Below are 17,576 nucleotides of genomic sequence, written 5' to 3'. Positions count from 1 at the left end.
TCAAATATTTTTAAGAAAATATTTCATATTAGTGTATATAGCTCTTATTCAGAGGCACCAATGCATATATATGCTGCCTAAAATTAAGGAAGGATTAAAAAAATTTTTTTAAAGCACTTTTACACTGAAGAAAAGTAGTAGATCAATCACAAAGATATATCGGTTAGGAGAATGGAATGATGCCACTGAGGTGTCCAGTAAAGACATTGCTAATATCATTTTTCTGTTGAATTGTAATATCTACCTGATATGTATTTTGGCATGGCATGCATAGCCTTATTTTATTTGCTAAGTTCTAAACTAGTGGAAGAGCTTTTGGAACATAAGCATTCCTAAATGTGAAATTGACTACATTATGAGTTTGCATGCAAGTCTATAAGCGCCTATATACGCCTGGGAGCCAGTTATCGCACTGCTCCAAATCCACTAACTTCTTTCTCAGAGAAGTAGAAAGGGTTTTAATCCTGTGTCTGCTACATCTTGCAATTTGAGGTAATTAAAGAGTCTCCGAACTTTGTCTCTAACGTAGAATGATTGAGAAGACTAAATGAGGTAACAGAAAAACTCAGTGTTTGGGATATGGTAGGCTTCTCATAAGGACAATGGTTCTTGCCTTTTTGCTCTTAATTGAGAGTCAAGGAGTGAGTGTGAGGAAAAGGAGAATATGAAGAGGAAGGAAAAATAGAAGAGCAAGAATAAGCATGTGTGGTGCTATTAGAATATTCAATGTGAAGAAATCATTCAATTTCATCCAAAACAACCATAGAATTCAAATCTTTGAGTGATTTAACAGCTCATGAGATAAGAAAAAATACTAGATGAAATGTGTCAATTAAGGGCCATTATCTTTCAGGGATAAGCAAGTATCCAACATTTCAATGTTGATCAAGCTCCCCAGGTGGAAATAAACCTGTATTTTTATTATTTCATGGGAAAAAATGCTTTACAATTAGAGTGTTACCATAAAATCGGTAAATATTGCTGATATTTAAATGAAAGGCCCTTAAAAGTAAGGATAAGAGGTGTTTGTTTGTTGGAATTTTATGTATTTATTTGACAGATGCGGGGCTTGATTCCAGGACCCTGGGATCATGACATCAGCTGAAGGCAGATGCTTAACCAACTGAGCCACCCAGACACCCCAAGAGTTTGTTTGATTTTATTTATTTATCTGTCAGAGAGAACACAAGCAGGGAGAGTGGCAGGCAGAGTCAGAGGGAGAAGAAAGCCCCCTACTAAGCAAGCAGCCTGATTCGGAACTTGCTCCCACAATGCTGGGATCATGACCAGAGCCGAAGGCAGCTGTTTAACTGATTGAACCACTTAGGCATCCCTCGAGAGTTTGTTTTTAACTATATTTTGCTGTCAGAGTTTACATCAAAACCATCTTACATTCTTTTTTTGAAGACTTTATTTAACAGATAGTTCGAGAAGGAACACAAGCAGGGGGAGCGGGAGAGGGAGAGCAGGCCTCCCACTGAGCCCGGAGCTCGACCATCTTGCATTTTTACATCATTACATTCTTACACTCTTCAGGATGGCTTATATCTGCAAAATTCCAGCTCTTTGAAAATCTATACATAACAAAGAAATACATGCCTGACTTATGGATCAAGTATCCCAAAAATGTACAAATAAAGTTCATTTTTCTTTGTATTGATCATTTATTGAAATAATTAAATTTTACATTAAAAACCTGGCTTTCAGAATATGTTTGGTAAGATGGTATCAATTTTTAAAAATATAATAAAACCATAAATAATTTTTAAAGTGACAGATTTTTCTATTGGTTAAAAAACAATATCAGAGGCATGATTATATATTTACTGTAAGGCCTTCTGTGACCTTTTCCTGTAGCATATTTGGCACAGACTACCCTACAGTACAAATATTGGGAATGTAAGAAATAATTTAATATTTCAGAATCGTGTTCCTTTGGGAAGTAGCAATAAGGCTTCTAGCAGATTTAATCACAGTGTCTTTGGCTGGCCTGTAATTTATTAAAAATATTCCCTGGTCAACATAATGTTAAAAACATTAGCATCTTGTAATAAGTCAGGCAGGCTTGTATGTATAATGTGCATAATATGTTCGATAAAATTATTTTTTACATTTTGCACAGTATTTCCATTTATTGGAATGTACTTGCCTGAAAGGAAAAAAAAATAGATTATTGCTGTTTCTCATCTTTCCCTAGAATTTTCAGTCGCTGGGAGCTCTGGTTATGAAATACAAAAAGAATGAATAGAATACTTGGCAGTTTTAGACATACCAATTGTGTAAGAATGCCAGAAACATGAGATACCATGGAAAAGGCAGACTTCGACAGAGGAATTAAGCTGTGGAGAAACTTTCATAAATAAATATAGAGTTATGTTTTGAAATGACCTGGTTCCTTTGTGATTGTTATATGGAGATCAAAGCATCTAAGACATTTTTTTTTTTTTAATGAATAGGAGGTGAGAAATGGAAACAGTTCATTTCCTGTAATGTAGGAATTGTGTACTGTGCTAAAAGTGGGAGTATTTACCATAAATTAGTTTGATTTCTAAAGAACAAAAATTAACTCAATATTATAAAAGTGTTCAAATGAGCTTTGGTGAAATATCCTTTCTTTTTCATGTGTATCTCATTTTCCCCCTATGAATTCAGACACACTCATTGCAGATGTTGGGAGAATAGAGTGTAGGTAAAAGGAAACACTACGTTCCGTAGTCCATATTTCATCCAGAAGGGAGAAGAGTAATAAGCGTTGTGTTGTTTGATAACTATCATCAGGAGGTGGTCTTCCCAGTGTGCTATTAAAAAGCTACCTAGGACTCATCTGGGTTCAGTGAAGCGTAATGCCATGATCCATTAGTAATGTCCAAAGTTACAAGTGAAAAGAGTGCTTTCTTTTTTTTTTTTTCTTTTGCTAAGTATTTGCCATTCCTGACCTAGAACATTGCTGGTTTTCATGAATCTTAAAACTTTCATGGGACAATCATTATTTGTTATTAATAGCTTTCTACATCATCCAAACTCTGGGTTTGGAAAGATTCAGCTTTTACAATTTCTTGTTGTATTGTAACTGCTAATTCTTATGTTGTCCAAAGACTGTGATTTTGGTGATGCAATATAATGGTGAAGTGAAAAAGCCAAGAGTGTCTTGATGGGAAAAGAAAAGAAATCGCTCTGGAACTTCTCTCCTTTTACCCTGTTATGAACCTACCCCCCCATGTCCCCCCCCACACACACTTGCCATCTTCTTTGATCACTCTTCCTTTCTGAACAGTATTATTTTAAAATGTTCTTATCTTTGAAGCAGCTAAATTTGAATTGATGTATGCAGCATATCAGTTCCAAGTTTATCAGCAAATACTCAGCAGGAAGCTATCCCTCAGAAGTGCACTTCGGGTTACTGGCAGCCACTGTGTTGTGAGAGCCAACCTTCCTTATTCCTTAGTTAAATGATGCCATTTGGAAAGACAAATACCACTGTAATTCCTGTTGAGTTGGGACACCAGTCTTCATCGAGCACACTATGATTTCATGAAAGCATAAATCAGGCTCACAAGATAAATATCTGAGTCAGCTGTTCCAGTTTTGTATTGAATCTAATTAAAAGCATGAAACAAATGCTTGTCACACATTCTGTCTCATTGAACAATAAATAAATAAATAAATATCGAGAGACAAAGCCTGGGAAGATGGGGCAGTTGGAATGACAATAGGGAATTTTATCCAGAGGGGCCTCTGTCTGCTATCTGCCATCCAGAAAAATCAGTTTGGCTAAAAGTAGCGTTAAAATATGTCAAATGCTGAAAGATCCAAGTTAGGACTATGAGAAGCTATGAGGACGGATGGCTGTCAAATAAATCATAGCTGTACCTAATGCTACAGTCAGGCTAAAGAATATCTCTCTGGTGTTTTTCTTAATTCAGGATACAAGTGAGTGTTGAAAAGGCTTCTGCGTAATGGAGATTATTATGTCAGAATGCAGGGAAATATGTGATCGAGAAGTACAAAAAATTATTTTGGAGGTGAAATGACTTTTTAAAATTGGGCCTAGAGAACAAAATATTTAGTAGGCTAACAGCTGCATACCATATGCTAGGGGCGCTAATGATTTACTCCAGCAGGGAGAGCACAACTGGAACAGCAGCTGCACCTAGAATCACCAGACCTGGTTAAGTTTATAATAACCACCTGTGTTCTCCAAGAACCCCCCCATCTCCCTTTTTCCCTGTGTTTGACAAACTAGAGAGATTCCTATGACTTTTTTTATTTAAATACAGCCTTTTTAAATTTAAATAAGTATTTGATTGGGAGAAAGACCCTTTTTACCAGAACAGCTTATTTGGGTTAGCAGTCTACAGAGATGCTTCTGCCTGTTGCCCAGGTGGTCTGGTGCTAGCCAACCATATAATCAAAATGCAAGCTGGATGCTTTTAACAGAAAAAAAAAGGCACACCAAGAAATAACAAATTAAGATTATGTAATTTTTAGAGCATCATTAACTAACGAGTACATTTTATTCTAATGCTGGACTTATAGTTCTTTTCCAAAACATTTTTCAAAAAATAATTATTTGTAAAAATTCAAAATTCTATGTCTGTATCTAGTATCAATTACTTATGTTGGCTATATAAATTGTAAAAAGACATCATGTAGAGAGATGCCTGCGTGGCTTGGTCGGTTAAGTGCCTGCCTTTGGCTCAGATCATGATCCCAGGGTCCTGGGATCAAATCTGTTTCGGAGCTCCTTACTCAGTGGGGAGCCTGCTTCTTCCTGCTTCTTCCTGCGTACTCTCTCTCTGACAAATGAATAAATAGCATCTTTAAAAAAAAAAGAAATCAAGTAGAATAATAATTATTTGGGGGAGTTTTATCTATTTGATATGTAAGCATTTCTGCCCAATTATTTTCAAAGGCACGTACTATATTTTCAACTATAGCAGGGTACCATTTTACACTAACATTTTACAAGTTAAAACTCACCAATATTGTTTCAATGACTTATGCTTTATGATTTTGTATGTTCTTACCATTTTGCCACATTTCAGATGCTGTAACATCATAGAACCTCTCAGTTTCATCCCATTTGTGTTCAACATCATCTTCCTAACAACAGGTTTGCATGGTATTACTTTGAAGTCATTCGGTGCTGCTTGGAAGTTTTTTGTATCTTGCAGGATCCAGCATGGAACCAGTATGTGAACCAGTATAACAAGGGGCTGGTGTTGGCAGGGTTATTGCCTCTTTCTTCCACTCTCACTGGAGGCTTGGAAGCATGAGGTCTTTCTAGCTTCTCATGTCCGAGCAAACTTGTTTTATCAGTGAATGCCATTATGCTGTCCTTGAAAGGGAGGTGTTAGATGAAACACACTGGGGAAAAATATGCAAGTTTTTTCTGGTCATCTAGCAGATTTAACCATGCACTACAGTAAGAACTCAACTTACTGCACACGCTTCGCATACTACTACTAGATGAGGCAGACTTCTCAAACATTCCTGATTTGTTCTGCTGAAAATATTAATAATGTGTTCCATACTTTATTAAAAATGAAAAATTGTGGGTCGCCTGGGTGGATCAGTGGATTGGGCCGCTGCCTTCGGCTCAGGTCGTGATCCCGGGGTCCTGGGATATAGTCCTGTGTCGGGCTCTCTGCTCAGCGGGGAGCTTGCTTCTTCCCCTCTCTCTCTGCCTGCCTCTCTGCCCACTTGTGATCTCTGTCTGTCAAATAAATAGATAAAAAAATCTTAAAAAAAAAAAAAAGAAAAATTGTGAACAAATTCTGAATCTCAGAGTACACTGGAGGGCAGTAAGTGTGAGTCACTGTCTTGGACTAATAAGGACTTTTGGCAACAGATAAAAAGTGGATAAATAATCATGTTTATGGTTCCATTGGGTCTACTGTTAAATGTTGCATTTTTTTAAAGCTTCATTTGCCACCTTTTTGGAAGCAGATCCAAGTCTGATGGGACCTGAATCTTATATAATTTGAAGAGTCTTCTTAAGAAAAAGAAAAAGATTCTTTATGTTTACATTTTTTTTAACTTTTAAAGATTTTATTTATTTGAGAGAAAGAGCACAAATGGAGGGGGAAAAGGCGAGGGACTCAGCAGGAAGTCTGACATGGGGCTTGAGCCCAGGACCCTGAGATCATGACCTGAGCTAAAGGTAGCCACTTAACTGACTGAGCCACCCAGGTGCTCCTATGTTTACGTATTTTTAAAAATAGAGTAACACACTACTGGGTTCTCCCAGTGCTGCTAAAGTTAAGACTCTGAAGCTTCCAAGGTCCTCTACTGTTGACAGTAGGGGTTGTCTGAATCCCCAGGAACTGGGTTTGTTTGGAAATGGTGGGCAGGAGAGAAGAAAAGGTGTCATCAAAGGACAAAGTAAAGAAATAAGAGGAGAATAATTTTGTGGATGAAGAGGATAACGAGGTGAAAAATCCAGGGCTCAAATGCCAAACCATCTAATTCAGCTTCATAATTTTGTCCTTCCTAAAATGCAGCCATTCTCTTTGTCAAGTTGCTCAGGGTCCATAAATTGGCTCGTGTACAGGAATTGCACGTGAAACCTAGACTCTCTATTGTGTTGGCTTAAATCAGTCCTCTGTTCATCAGACCTGTAGTTTTGCTGTTGTAACTAAGATTCCTGTCTATTTGGAACTGCACAAAGCAAGGGCTGAAGCTCCCCCCGCCTTCTCACTCACCCTCCTCGGATGCCTGGCTCTGACTCCTGAGGAAGGGGTCCTTCTCAACCCGTGCTTGCACCTCTGAGAGAACATACTTGGGAGGTCATGGGGTATTCACAATCCACAAACTATCCCAAACTGTTGCTACTAGAAACAGTGTCAGTGCCGCAAAGAACCATTGCTATGTGAAGGGGACAAAAGTAGGAAACAGGAGAAATGGCCTTCTTTTCTCTCGTCTAGCTTTCCAGTCTCCTACAGCCCTCCCTATTAGAAGAGCCTCCCCATAAGGCAAAAGAGGAATGTGGTGTGTGGAATCCCAGAATTCAGGATAGAGGGGCCAATTTATGACTGAGAGATATTGGCTTCATAATGAGTACATTGTCAGAAGTGGACGTACTATGTCACTGTTTTGCAATTAACTTATTCCCTGCACATATATTCTTTAATACCTACCATATACCAGGAACTGTAAGGATGAGAGCAGTGAACAAAACAAAGTCTCTCCCTTCATGGAGTTTATAGCCTAGTGGGGAAAGGATAAAAATAGCATAATTTTAACAAATGAGAAGAACATTTCATTCTATTACCTTAGGGATTACGATTTCAGCATATGAATTTTGGGAGACACAAACAATAGACCACAGTAGTTTATATTTGCACAATCTACTTCTGGCACCACCCAGTTCTATATTAAGATATTTGGTTACAAGCCATAGAAACTAACTTTAGCAAAAAAGAAAATCCACAAGATTGAAGAGAATGCTGAAGAAATCAGCTTGGAGAGTGCAGAAACCAAGTATATGCTGGTTATTTTTGAGACAGGAAGAGCTTAAAAGTCTCATTCATGTGCCGTTGCTGGACTACGTAAGCAAAATCTTATCCATTCTTCTTCTTCTTCTTCTTCTTTTTAAATTTTTTTTTCTGTCTTTATAGCACTGTACTTGGGATTCAAAACCCCAAGAGAGAAAGGATTCAGATCATGTGTTCCTCCCTTACCTCTCCTAAAATGAGGAGAAGAAAGATTTGCTTTTAAAACCACCTCATTTTAGATTTTGTAGGGGAGGACAGAGATGTTTAATCAAGTGTGCCACCAAGACAGCTCAACTGGGGAGATCACTACTCCAAGTGAAATTGGAAGGGTGAGAAGTGGTGGCCAAGAAGTACAAAATCACTCAAGTCAACTTCACCATTTGACTGCTGTTTCTATTAATCTAAATAAACTAGAACTGACTTGATATTACTTCTCAGTTTTACCTTCATACACATACATTGGAAGGAGAGTTATTACTATCTTCTCAATTAAGGAAAATAATCAAAGGGCAAAATCACAATGCTAATTTCTCGTCCCAGATTTTTCTTACACAACTATGTTTATACACATTGGATAAAAGATACCACCAGTATGTTCAAAGTGTCCAGAAGGAGTGTGGCCCTTGTGTTCACCAATAAGCCCACTCTCTGTGGTGCTTGTTGCTCCAGGGAGCATGGAGGAGCTTGCAGTGAACAGCTTCTGCATGATAGACAAGACATCTCCAGTTGGACTCCAAGATCTTTCCTTCCTCTCAGAGGGAACAGTTCTGACACTGAGTAGCCATTATGTTGTTAGAGCTCCATAGTGTTATGTGTGTGGCAAGCATATATTTCAATACCTTTGAGTAGGTGTGGATAGGATAGTCCTCTCCCCTTTAGTAAGGATATCCTCTCCCCTTTAGTATTACACTGTTATAAAGATGTCAATAATCCATTTTCTTTTTTTAAAGATTTTATTCATTTATTCAGCAAAGAGATAGAGCACAAGTAGGCAGAGAGTCAGGCAGAGGGAGAGGGAGAAGCAGGCTCCCTACTGAGCAGAGAGCCCCATGAGGGGCTTGATTCCAGGACCCTAAGATCATGACCCAAGCTGAAGGCAGACATTTAACCAACTGAGCCACCAGGCAGACCTTTCCTTATGGTTTGTACATGTTGACAAAGCAATTCTTTTATTTCCTCATTGCTGGGTACTCAGACATCCATGATGTGGCCAACAGTGAAGTCAAGGGACAGACTAATGCTATCTCAAAATCACTATATCCTTCTTTATCTAACAGCTGTTTCAATGGTTCAGGTCGCTGGTACCTGTCTTCTTTTTTTAGTATGAGTTTTCCTAAGAAGCTTCTGCCTTCATACAAGTAGGCTTCTGACGGCTCATTCATCAATTTTCCAATCACTGCTTACCAACACTCCCAACTGATGTTAGTGCTTCCAAAGTCGGCCTACAGAAATAAAAGTGTTTTTCATTAATTCATGACCCGTAGTACCAATTATTTGAACTGAACTCTAAGACCAGAACTCTAGTTGCCTAAAGCTACTTCAGCCTCTGGTAATTTGTGAATCTGTAGGTTTCTGACTTTTTGAACTGCCCTTGGGATGACTAATTTGCCTTATTTCCAAGCCTTGCTATTCCTGAGCAGTTTGGTCAAGAAATGGTCCTGGATGAATAACTTGATTTGTATCGTTTAACTACATCCAAGTCTTCTGATGAATAAGGGCCTTTCATTAATCTTTTACACACTTAAAGACCTAAATGTAATCTATTATTAATTTTGTCAACTTCTAAAACATAATAAACTGCCACTTCAGTTTCTACTAAAATGTTATCTGTTTTAAAGATATTGCTCATACGTAGGACTTTCCTTACAAAATCTATTTAGTGTCCATGTAATAATATACCAACATCTCTCCTTTTTTCTAGAAAAGAAATATTATCAAACCTAAAATTTAGGGTGATTTCTCTCTTGCCTTAAGTCACCTAAATAATTTTCAATTATAACACTGACTGAGTAATTTCATTGTTGTTATATGATTTGGCATGAAGTTACCCTGGTTCTATAATACAGTACTTCCACATAAAATGTAGATAAAGATAAGAGAATTTTTTTTACCTTACCAGAATTTTATTATTACCAAAATATCTCCTTAGGCCTTTAGTCAATTGTACTAAAAATAAGATTTGAAATTATTATGTTATGAATTTCTTAACTCAAAGGGAGAAAATGTGTCTTTTCTGTTTACTCATAAACAATTTACTGAATAAGACTGGATGCCAGTTATTGTTCTAAATCATGGAGACACAGCAGTGGATAGAGCCTATGGACTTACATTCTAGTGGGAGAGACATTTAACAAATAAAGAAGTAAATACTGAGGATGTCACTTAGCATCTGGTGCAGTGGTGAAAATCGAAGAACTAAGAGAGGTTGCCTTTTATGTAAAATAATCAGGGAAAACTTCACTGAGAAGATCACCTAAAGTAAACACCTATGTAAGGTGTGAGTAAAACACTGCATGTAGGGGAACAGGATTGGCCAGATCCTGAGACAGAAGTGTGCCTGATGGACTTTAAGGAGAGTGAGGGCTGTATGGCTGAAGCAGAGTTTGGGGGAGGGATCAGAGAATTAACAGGGTTTAAGAGGCCATTGTCAAGTTGTGGCTTTTACGGGGAGAGTCCTCCCTGAGAGGATTGAGATTAGAGGAATGACCTGGCCTGGCTCCTGTTGTTAAAATGTTCACTCTGGCTGTAGAGTTCAAGTTGAAATTATAAGGAGACAGCTGTGAGAAGTGGTCAGATTCAGAATTTGGAGAAAATAAGAACCGTTGACAGATTGGATGTAAGTTGGAAGTAAAACCGAGAAATCAAAGATAAAACCATGTTTTTTGTTTGTTTTTTTATCTGAATAGGAAGAATGTGTTTTAAATGTGTAGTTGGCTTCATAAGCATTGTTTTAAAAAGATGGGTTAAGAAGCTTTTCTAAAAAAAAAAAACAAGTGTTGTCAAATAATATTCTTAGAGAACACATATTGAAGTATACATATATATTTAGTTAGTATTTTTTCACATATACACATAATGAAAATGAACAGTTTTGATGACTACAGTTAGAAAGATTGATGTACCTGTGAGTCCTTTGATGTGGGAAACAGATGGAACTCTGACAAAGGAGTCTAGTAGACCTATGTTAGGAAGTTTTATTAGTCAAGATCTTGCCATGCAAAAGTTGGCACACTCAGCAGATTAAACTGAGGATATTTTAATGGAAGGAGATATGGCATACAGAGATATGGACAAAGTTAAGGAGACCCACAAGGATAGTAAAGCAGCCATATTGGAAGTAGGCACAGCAGGAAGGCATTACTACTGCTAAAGTGGCAAGAGGGAGAAAATTATTACTGAATGGACATAAGCTATAGCCATTAAGAAGGCAATAAGAGCTGTGGCTATGGAAGAAAGAAGCTTAGGAAAGAACCATGGTAAAGAAGGGAGGAAGTGGGATAAGGGGTGTAAAAAACTTATTCTTTCTCTCCTCTGGGAATTCAACTTTTACTGCTCCTTCCTATTGGCCTTGAGAAAGGTCAGAGTATATAGGATCCTCGGTCATACAGTCCATGGCTGTCAGCCTGAAGGAAACATAGAGGGAAGAGAAGGGTAGATATTGAAACCAGAAGGACAAATAAAGAACAGTAGCACAGAATTTCATATTATTAAAGGAAGATCTGAACACCAAGATATACTAGGGCAGCTCTATGGAATGTGTAGGAAAAACAAAGGATTGCACCTCTACCTTGTTATTGTGGAAAATTCTATTCCAGCTGCCCATATTTTTGCTTAGTTTATGCTGAAGTTCTCAGATTCTGGGAGAATAAGTCCGGTGACCTGGCTTGTCTTGTGATTGGAGCTGGATTGTAATCATGTGGAGTTGGGAAAAGGCTCTCACACTAAGAAAAGTATTACAGACAGTCAGTATATGACTCCCTCCTGCAATATTAAAATATTCATAGCCAATAGATATACCAAAAAAGAGAAGTGAGGAAAAGTAAGTTTCTCTAAATGAACACCAATATTTCAGAATACAGGAAAGTGGTTTAATTCATGTCTCAATTCCAAAAAGGTCAAAGTTTGCCCTTCTGTGTGATTCCTTACCCTCCTTTTTCAGTTAAAAATTTATCCTAACTCCAGGTCATTTATCTTAAAATTAAAACCTTTGTTTGTAAATTAATAAAATAGTATGTGCTAAAACTTTTTTTTAAATACAAATCTATTAGTGCTAAAAATAAATAAAAATAAAACCTTTGCAAAAGTCTTAAGAAGAGGGGATGTGAATAGATCAGTGTAAAGTAATGGTCACTATTGACCTGGGTGAATAAGAGAACAAAACAGATAGGCAAGACCTTGAAATGTAAGGTTTTATCAATTGCTAGGGACAACCAGAATCACAAAATATAACTTCCTTTAACCCAGTTTATACGTTCTAATTGATTCAGAGACAAAAACAATAATAGTCTCATTTATAATAGTATGCAACTTCATTTCCAGACTTTCTCTGAAATTTCTTGCTAAAGAGGAGGAGAAGTTAGCTCTGAGTGGCAGAGTTGATCAATGGCCTCTTTGTTGGTGAGGGTACCACCTCCTCTCTCTTAGACAATGGATTATGAGGTTTGGCCTTGGAAGTGGAAGGTCAAAAGAGAACATGACTTTAAGAAGGAAAGTAAAATTCAGTGGTGAAGTGTTGCAAATTATTAACCCCAGTTTGTCTTGTTCATTCATTCATTAATTCATTCTGTCATCTGGTAAAGTAATATTTAATGATTTTCATTGTCAAGAAAATGTGGATTTGGAAAAAAAATATATAGATATATGCTTAATGCTAAAAGAGGATGTACATTATTTCAGTTAGGAGCACAGGCAGTATTAGGGTCAAATAGATCATGGTTAAGGGGTAGCTCTGCCTCATAAAAGCTATGTTAAATTTTTATATTAGTAAGTTTTCCTATCCTAGTGTGCAAAATGGAGACAATATTTGCCTCATGAACTTTAGCTGAGATTTCTGTGGAGCACATTGAACAGGGCTCAATACAGAGTAAGCTGGTATAAATAAAGAACATCCTTTTCCTTATTAAATAATTGAAATTACCATGGAAGTTTTTTCCTTCATTCTGTTACTATGGTATGTTACATTGAACGATTTGTGCGTGTGTGTGGGTGTGTGTGTGTGTGAGTATTGAACTAATCTTCAGGAATAAATCCCACTTGATCATATATATAATTCTTTTAAAATGACACTAAATTTGTTCTGTTATTATTTTGTTGAGGACTTTTGCATCAATTTTGATAAGGAATCTTGGTCTGTGTTTTCTTTACTTTTGGCATATTTATCTGGCCTTGGTATCAGGTCATGCTAATCTCATAGAAGGAGTTAGAAAGTAGTCTGTCCTCTTCAGGTTTTGGGAAAAGTCTGAGAAACATTGGTATTCATTGTTCCTTAAACACTTGATAGCATTTACCAGTAAAGCCATCCGTTCTAGGGCGTTTCTTCCCTGGGAGACTTTTTATTGAATCCTCTTACTAGTTCTAGATCTGTTTAGATTTTCTGTTTCTTCATGATTTAGGTTTTATGTTTCTAGAAATGTGCCCATTTCTTTTAGGCATACAATTGCTCATAGTACTCTCTTATAATCATTTTTATGTTTGTAGAATCAGTAATAAAGTTCCCATTTTAATTTCTGATTTTAGTAGTTTTAATTCCACCCCCTCCCCAAGTCCATCCAGCTAAAGGTTTGCCAGTTCTGTTGATCTTTTCTAAGAACGAACTTTTTTTTTTTTTTAAAGATTTTATTTATTTATTTTAAAGTGAGAAAGATCATGTGAGCTGGCGGAAGTGCAGGCAGAGAGGGAGAGGGAGAGAGAATCTCAAACTGACTCCTCGCTAAGCGTGGAGCCCGTTGCAGGGCTTGATCTTACCACCCTGAGATCATGACCTGAGCCTAAACCAAGGTGCTCAATTGATTGAGCCACCCAGGTGCTCCTCAAACTAAATTTTGATTTTGTTATTTATTTCTATTGGTTTTTTGTTGTTGTTGTTGTTGTTCTCTATTTCATAAATCTTTGATATAATCTTTATTATTTCCCTCCTCCTGATAGCTTTGGGTTTAGTGCTTCTTTTTCTGGTTACTTATGTTGTAAAGTTAGGTTGTTGATTTGAGATCTTTCTTGTTTTTTTTTAATGTAAGCATTTATGGCTAAAACTTTCCCCCTTGGCATTGCTTTCACTGCATCCCATAAGTTTTGGTATGTTCTGGTTTTGTTTTCATTCACCTTAAGTATTTTCTAACTTATGATTTCTGCTTTGATCCATTGGTTAAGAGTATGTTGCTTAATTTCTACAAATTTGTGAATTTTCTAGTTTGATTTCTGGTATGGATTTCTTCTTCCCATTGTGGTCAGAGTAGATGCTCTGTATGCTGTCTACTTTTTAAAACCTATTGGGGGCAATCTGTGGCCTACCAGACTGCTTATTCTGGAAAATGTCCCATGTGCACTGGAGAAGAATGTTTATGCTGTTTGGTGTTGGATATATTCCATATACGTCTATAAGACCTAGTTGGTTTATTGTGTTGTTTCCATCCTCCATACTTTCTTTCTCTTCTCTTTGGTTGTTCCCTCCATTATCAAGAGTAGGGTACTGACGTATTGAACTATTATTGTCGAACTATCCATTTCTCTTTTTAATTCTGTCAGTTTCTGCTTCATATATATTGATGGTCTGACATAGGTGTGTAAATATTTATAATTGTCATATCCTCTTGCTGTATTGAATCTTTTATTAATATATAATGTCCTCCTTTGTCTCATAACTTTTTTTTAAAGATTTTATTTATTTATTTGACAGAAAGAGAGAGAGATCACAAGTAGGCAGAGGAGTAGGCAGAGAGAGAGACAGAGGGGAAGCAGGCTCCTTGCTGAGCAGAGAGCCTGATGTGGGGCTCGATCCTAGAACCCTGAGATCATGACCCGAGCTGAAGGCAGAGGCTTTAACCCACTGAGTTACCCAGGCACCCCTCATACCTTTTTTATTTGAAGTCTATTTTTCCTGATATTAGGAAGCTAACCTGTTCTTTTTCGATTGTTATTGTATGGGATAACTTTCTCCATCCATTCACTTTTTAACTGTTCCATGTTTACTTTGTACCAACTTGCAAAATTCTGTTGTCAGTTACAACAGTAGCAGTTCATTCTTCTGTGTCTGTAGGGAGACAATATTATCAACTGCAAAAAACACGCGTGGCAGCCACGCTGGGTGTGGGTGTCTCGTTGTGACATTAATAGCTTCAGTGTTTCACATGAAGCATGATACTGCCAGTTGCTTTCCAGATAGATAAGCGAGTCTGCCTGTGCGTGAGACACAGAGAGCCTGGGAGGTTGCCCGCGGTGCACTATTCCTTTCGCCTTCCTTACCATTGCCTTCTTCAACAGAAACAGCTCTGACTCCCTTTTCCTACGTGTGAAATATGTGTTTAACATATCTACCCCACCAAGAGGACTAAAATGTTTTTATCTTTGAAATCTTTAAGTTTCACTGAGAGTTTTCCAATAAGCTGTCAAACTTCAAGCCGCCCATCTATCTTTTTTGTCTCATTTCACATGTACTTGCGTCTGCTGCATAGAGATTTTATTTTAGTTTCATATTAATCTTCTGCTGCTGTCTGCAATTTGATCTTAAGCAGAGTATTAAAGGAAACAGAGAACATTTTAAAAGATGTGTGATCCTTGTATGTACTGAGCAGCTCCCGTTACAACCACTGATGGGAAATTCTCGTGAAATGGACCTGTAAGTGGTAGGCTTCTCATTCATCAGATTCCTCTGAGGTACAAGGCACTTTGACAACATGGACATCTAATGACATAGAGTCAGACATGATGGTGATCCTAGTTCTAAGATGACTGTAAAAAAACAAAACAAAACATGCTAATTTAGCTCAGTGCGTTTCAGCCTGAGAGACTTTGAACAGACATGGAATCTTGCTAAAAGAAATTATCCTAAAAATTTAGGCTTGTTCTGGTGGGGTACACCTATGTCTGAAGTGGCTTAGGAGAGAGATGGGATGATAGAGAAAAGGAAGTGACAATAGGAAAGTAAAATTTAGGTCCGGGATTGGGGAGTGTCAAGATAAAGAATTGCAGAGCCTAACTTAGCTCTCTTATCTGTAATTCTTGTCTCCCCAATCCTGCTCCAGCAAATAATCAGTCCCTGATTTCTAACTTGATCAGCAACCTTTTCTAACTCATGCTATGAGCTCAGAAATAAAAGAGAAAATTAAATAATGGAAGAAATTTATCCATTCTAGCCCCAGAAGTCTAGTTTCATGATTAGATCACATTTTATTTATTTATTTATTTTAAGATTTTATTTATTAATTTGGCAGAGAGAGAGAGATAGCCAGAGGGAGACTGACTAGAAACAGAAGGAGTGGGAAAAGGAGAGAGGTAGGCTGAGCAGGGACCTCAATGCTGGGCTCCATCCCAGTACCCTGGGATCATGACTTGAACCAAAGGCAGATGCTTAATGACTGAGCCACCCAGGCACCCCAGTTGAGTAACGTTTTAAAATATATTTGCTGGTTCTGTCTGTCTGTGTCTCTCATGGCTTTCATTCTTTTATAGCTTTTATTCTGTTTTAATCTTTTTTAAGCTCTAAGTTTTTTTAATTTAAGTCTACATTCTAAATAACTTTAAATCAACAGTCTGAAAGTCAAGTGAAGAAAGTTGACTTTTCTCTTGCTGACATCTTTTAAGTTAATAAATGGATGTAACATACACATTCTCAAAATTTAAAAAAACAATGTATTTTTCTGAGAGTTTAAATGAATGATGGTGGCCTAAATGCTGTACCTGGAGCAAAGGATGACTTGACTACGTAGATGTTTCTTTATTGTATTCTGAATGCATGTTTTAAGTAATCCTGTTCTGTTAGTTTAGTACGGACATCAAAACTGAGAAAAATTCTGACTCATGTAACTGCCTGGTCATGATTAAGATTAAGCTGAACTAGAACAAATAAAAGGATTGGCTAGAAGAAAAGAGAAACTGACTTAAACTCAGTTAGCATAACATTTTAGATGGTATATTTTTAAATTATTATAAAATTTAAAATTTATGTTAAAATATACATTGTCATACCCATGACCGAAAATAGAGTGATTGGAGGAGCAAGCATGCAGAATAAGAGAAAAGTAGGGAACATCTTTAGTCTAATAAAGAAAAGCTGCCTGAGTAATCGGGCCTTTCTTAGGAAGAACTGTGCTTTAGGCAGTGTTTGTTTTTATCCATGCCTTTGGTTTCCTTCTGTCCTTGGCACCTGGTATCCTTATATGACCCCTTGGATTTCCAGAGTCCCTACTCGACTAGATCAGAGAATTATATTGTTCCTAGTTTCCCCATTTCTTACCATTGAAATTTGGCCACCTATACTTACTTCTTAGGGCTCTGGTTTTTGATTAGTTGAAAACAGATGGTGTCTGAGTCAGGATGGAGCTCACTGAAAAAGGAGATTTCGCATAGACTATGGTAAGTAGAATGGGAAGGGGAATCTTACAGAATTAGAACAGTGAGGCCTAATGACTTCTTGTTTTTGCTGCTTTCCACTTTTTTCTCTGTTCTCTGCTTCCTTTCTCAGGCTGTTAACTCCTCCTGAGGGCATCCAGTTGTCTCCTTTTGTCTTTAGCCTTGCTTCTCCCATTGTTGATTCCTTTATTGCTGCTCAGTTTTTCCAGAAAGGCGCCTGGATCGACCCCACCCCCCCCCCCCCCCCCCCCCATCTAGGTCATTGGTTGCCAGTGAGCCATAGACTCCCTCCCGGAGGTGCTCACTCCTTTCCTCCCAAAGTGTGTCTGTAACTGACAGGAACCCATTAGATTCAGAGACTCTTGGCAGGACAGGATTTCCTTCAAAGAGGCTGTGGGCAGGAAGGCAATGCTTGGATCTGGAGCAGATGTTTTGGGACGTTTGGGAGTCTTGAAGCTCTCAGACTCTGGGGCTGCCCTGCTGAGTGATTGGCGAGTTTGGCAGCACATCTTGCTT

Source organism: Mustela nigripes, chromosome 12 (genome assembly GCF_022355385.1).
Source record: "Mustela nigripes isolate SB6536 chromosome 12, MUSNIG.SB6536, whole genome shotgun sequence".
Classification (NCBI taxonomy): Eukaryota; Metazoa; Chordata; class Mammalia; order Carnivora; family Mustelidae; genus Mustela; species Mustela nigripes.
This window is presented reverse-complemented; position numbering follows the sequence as displayed.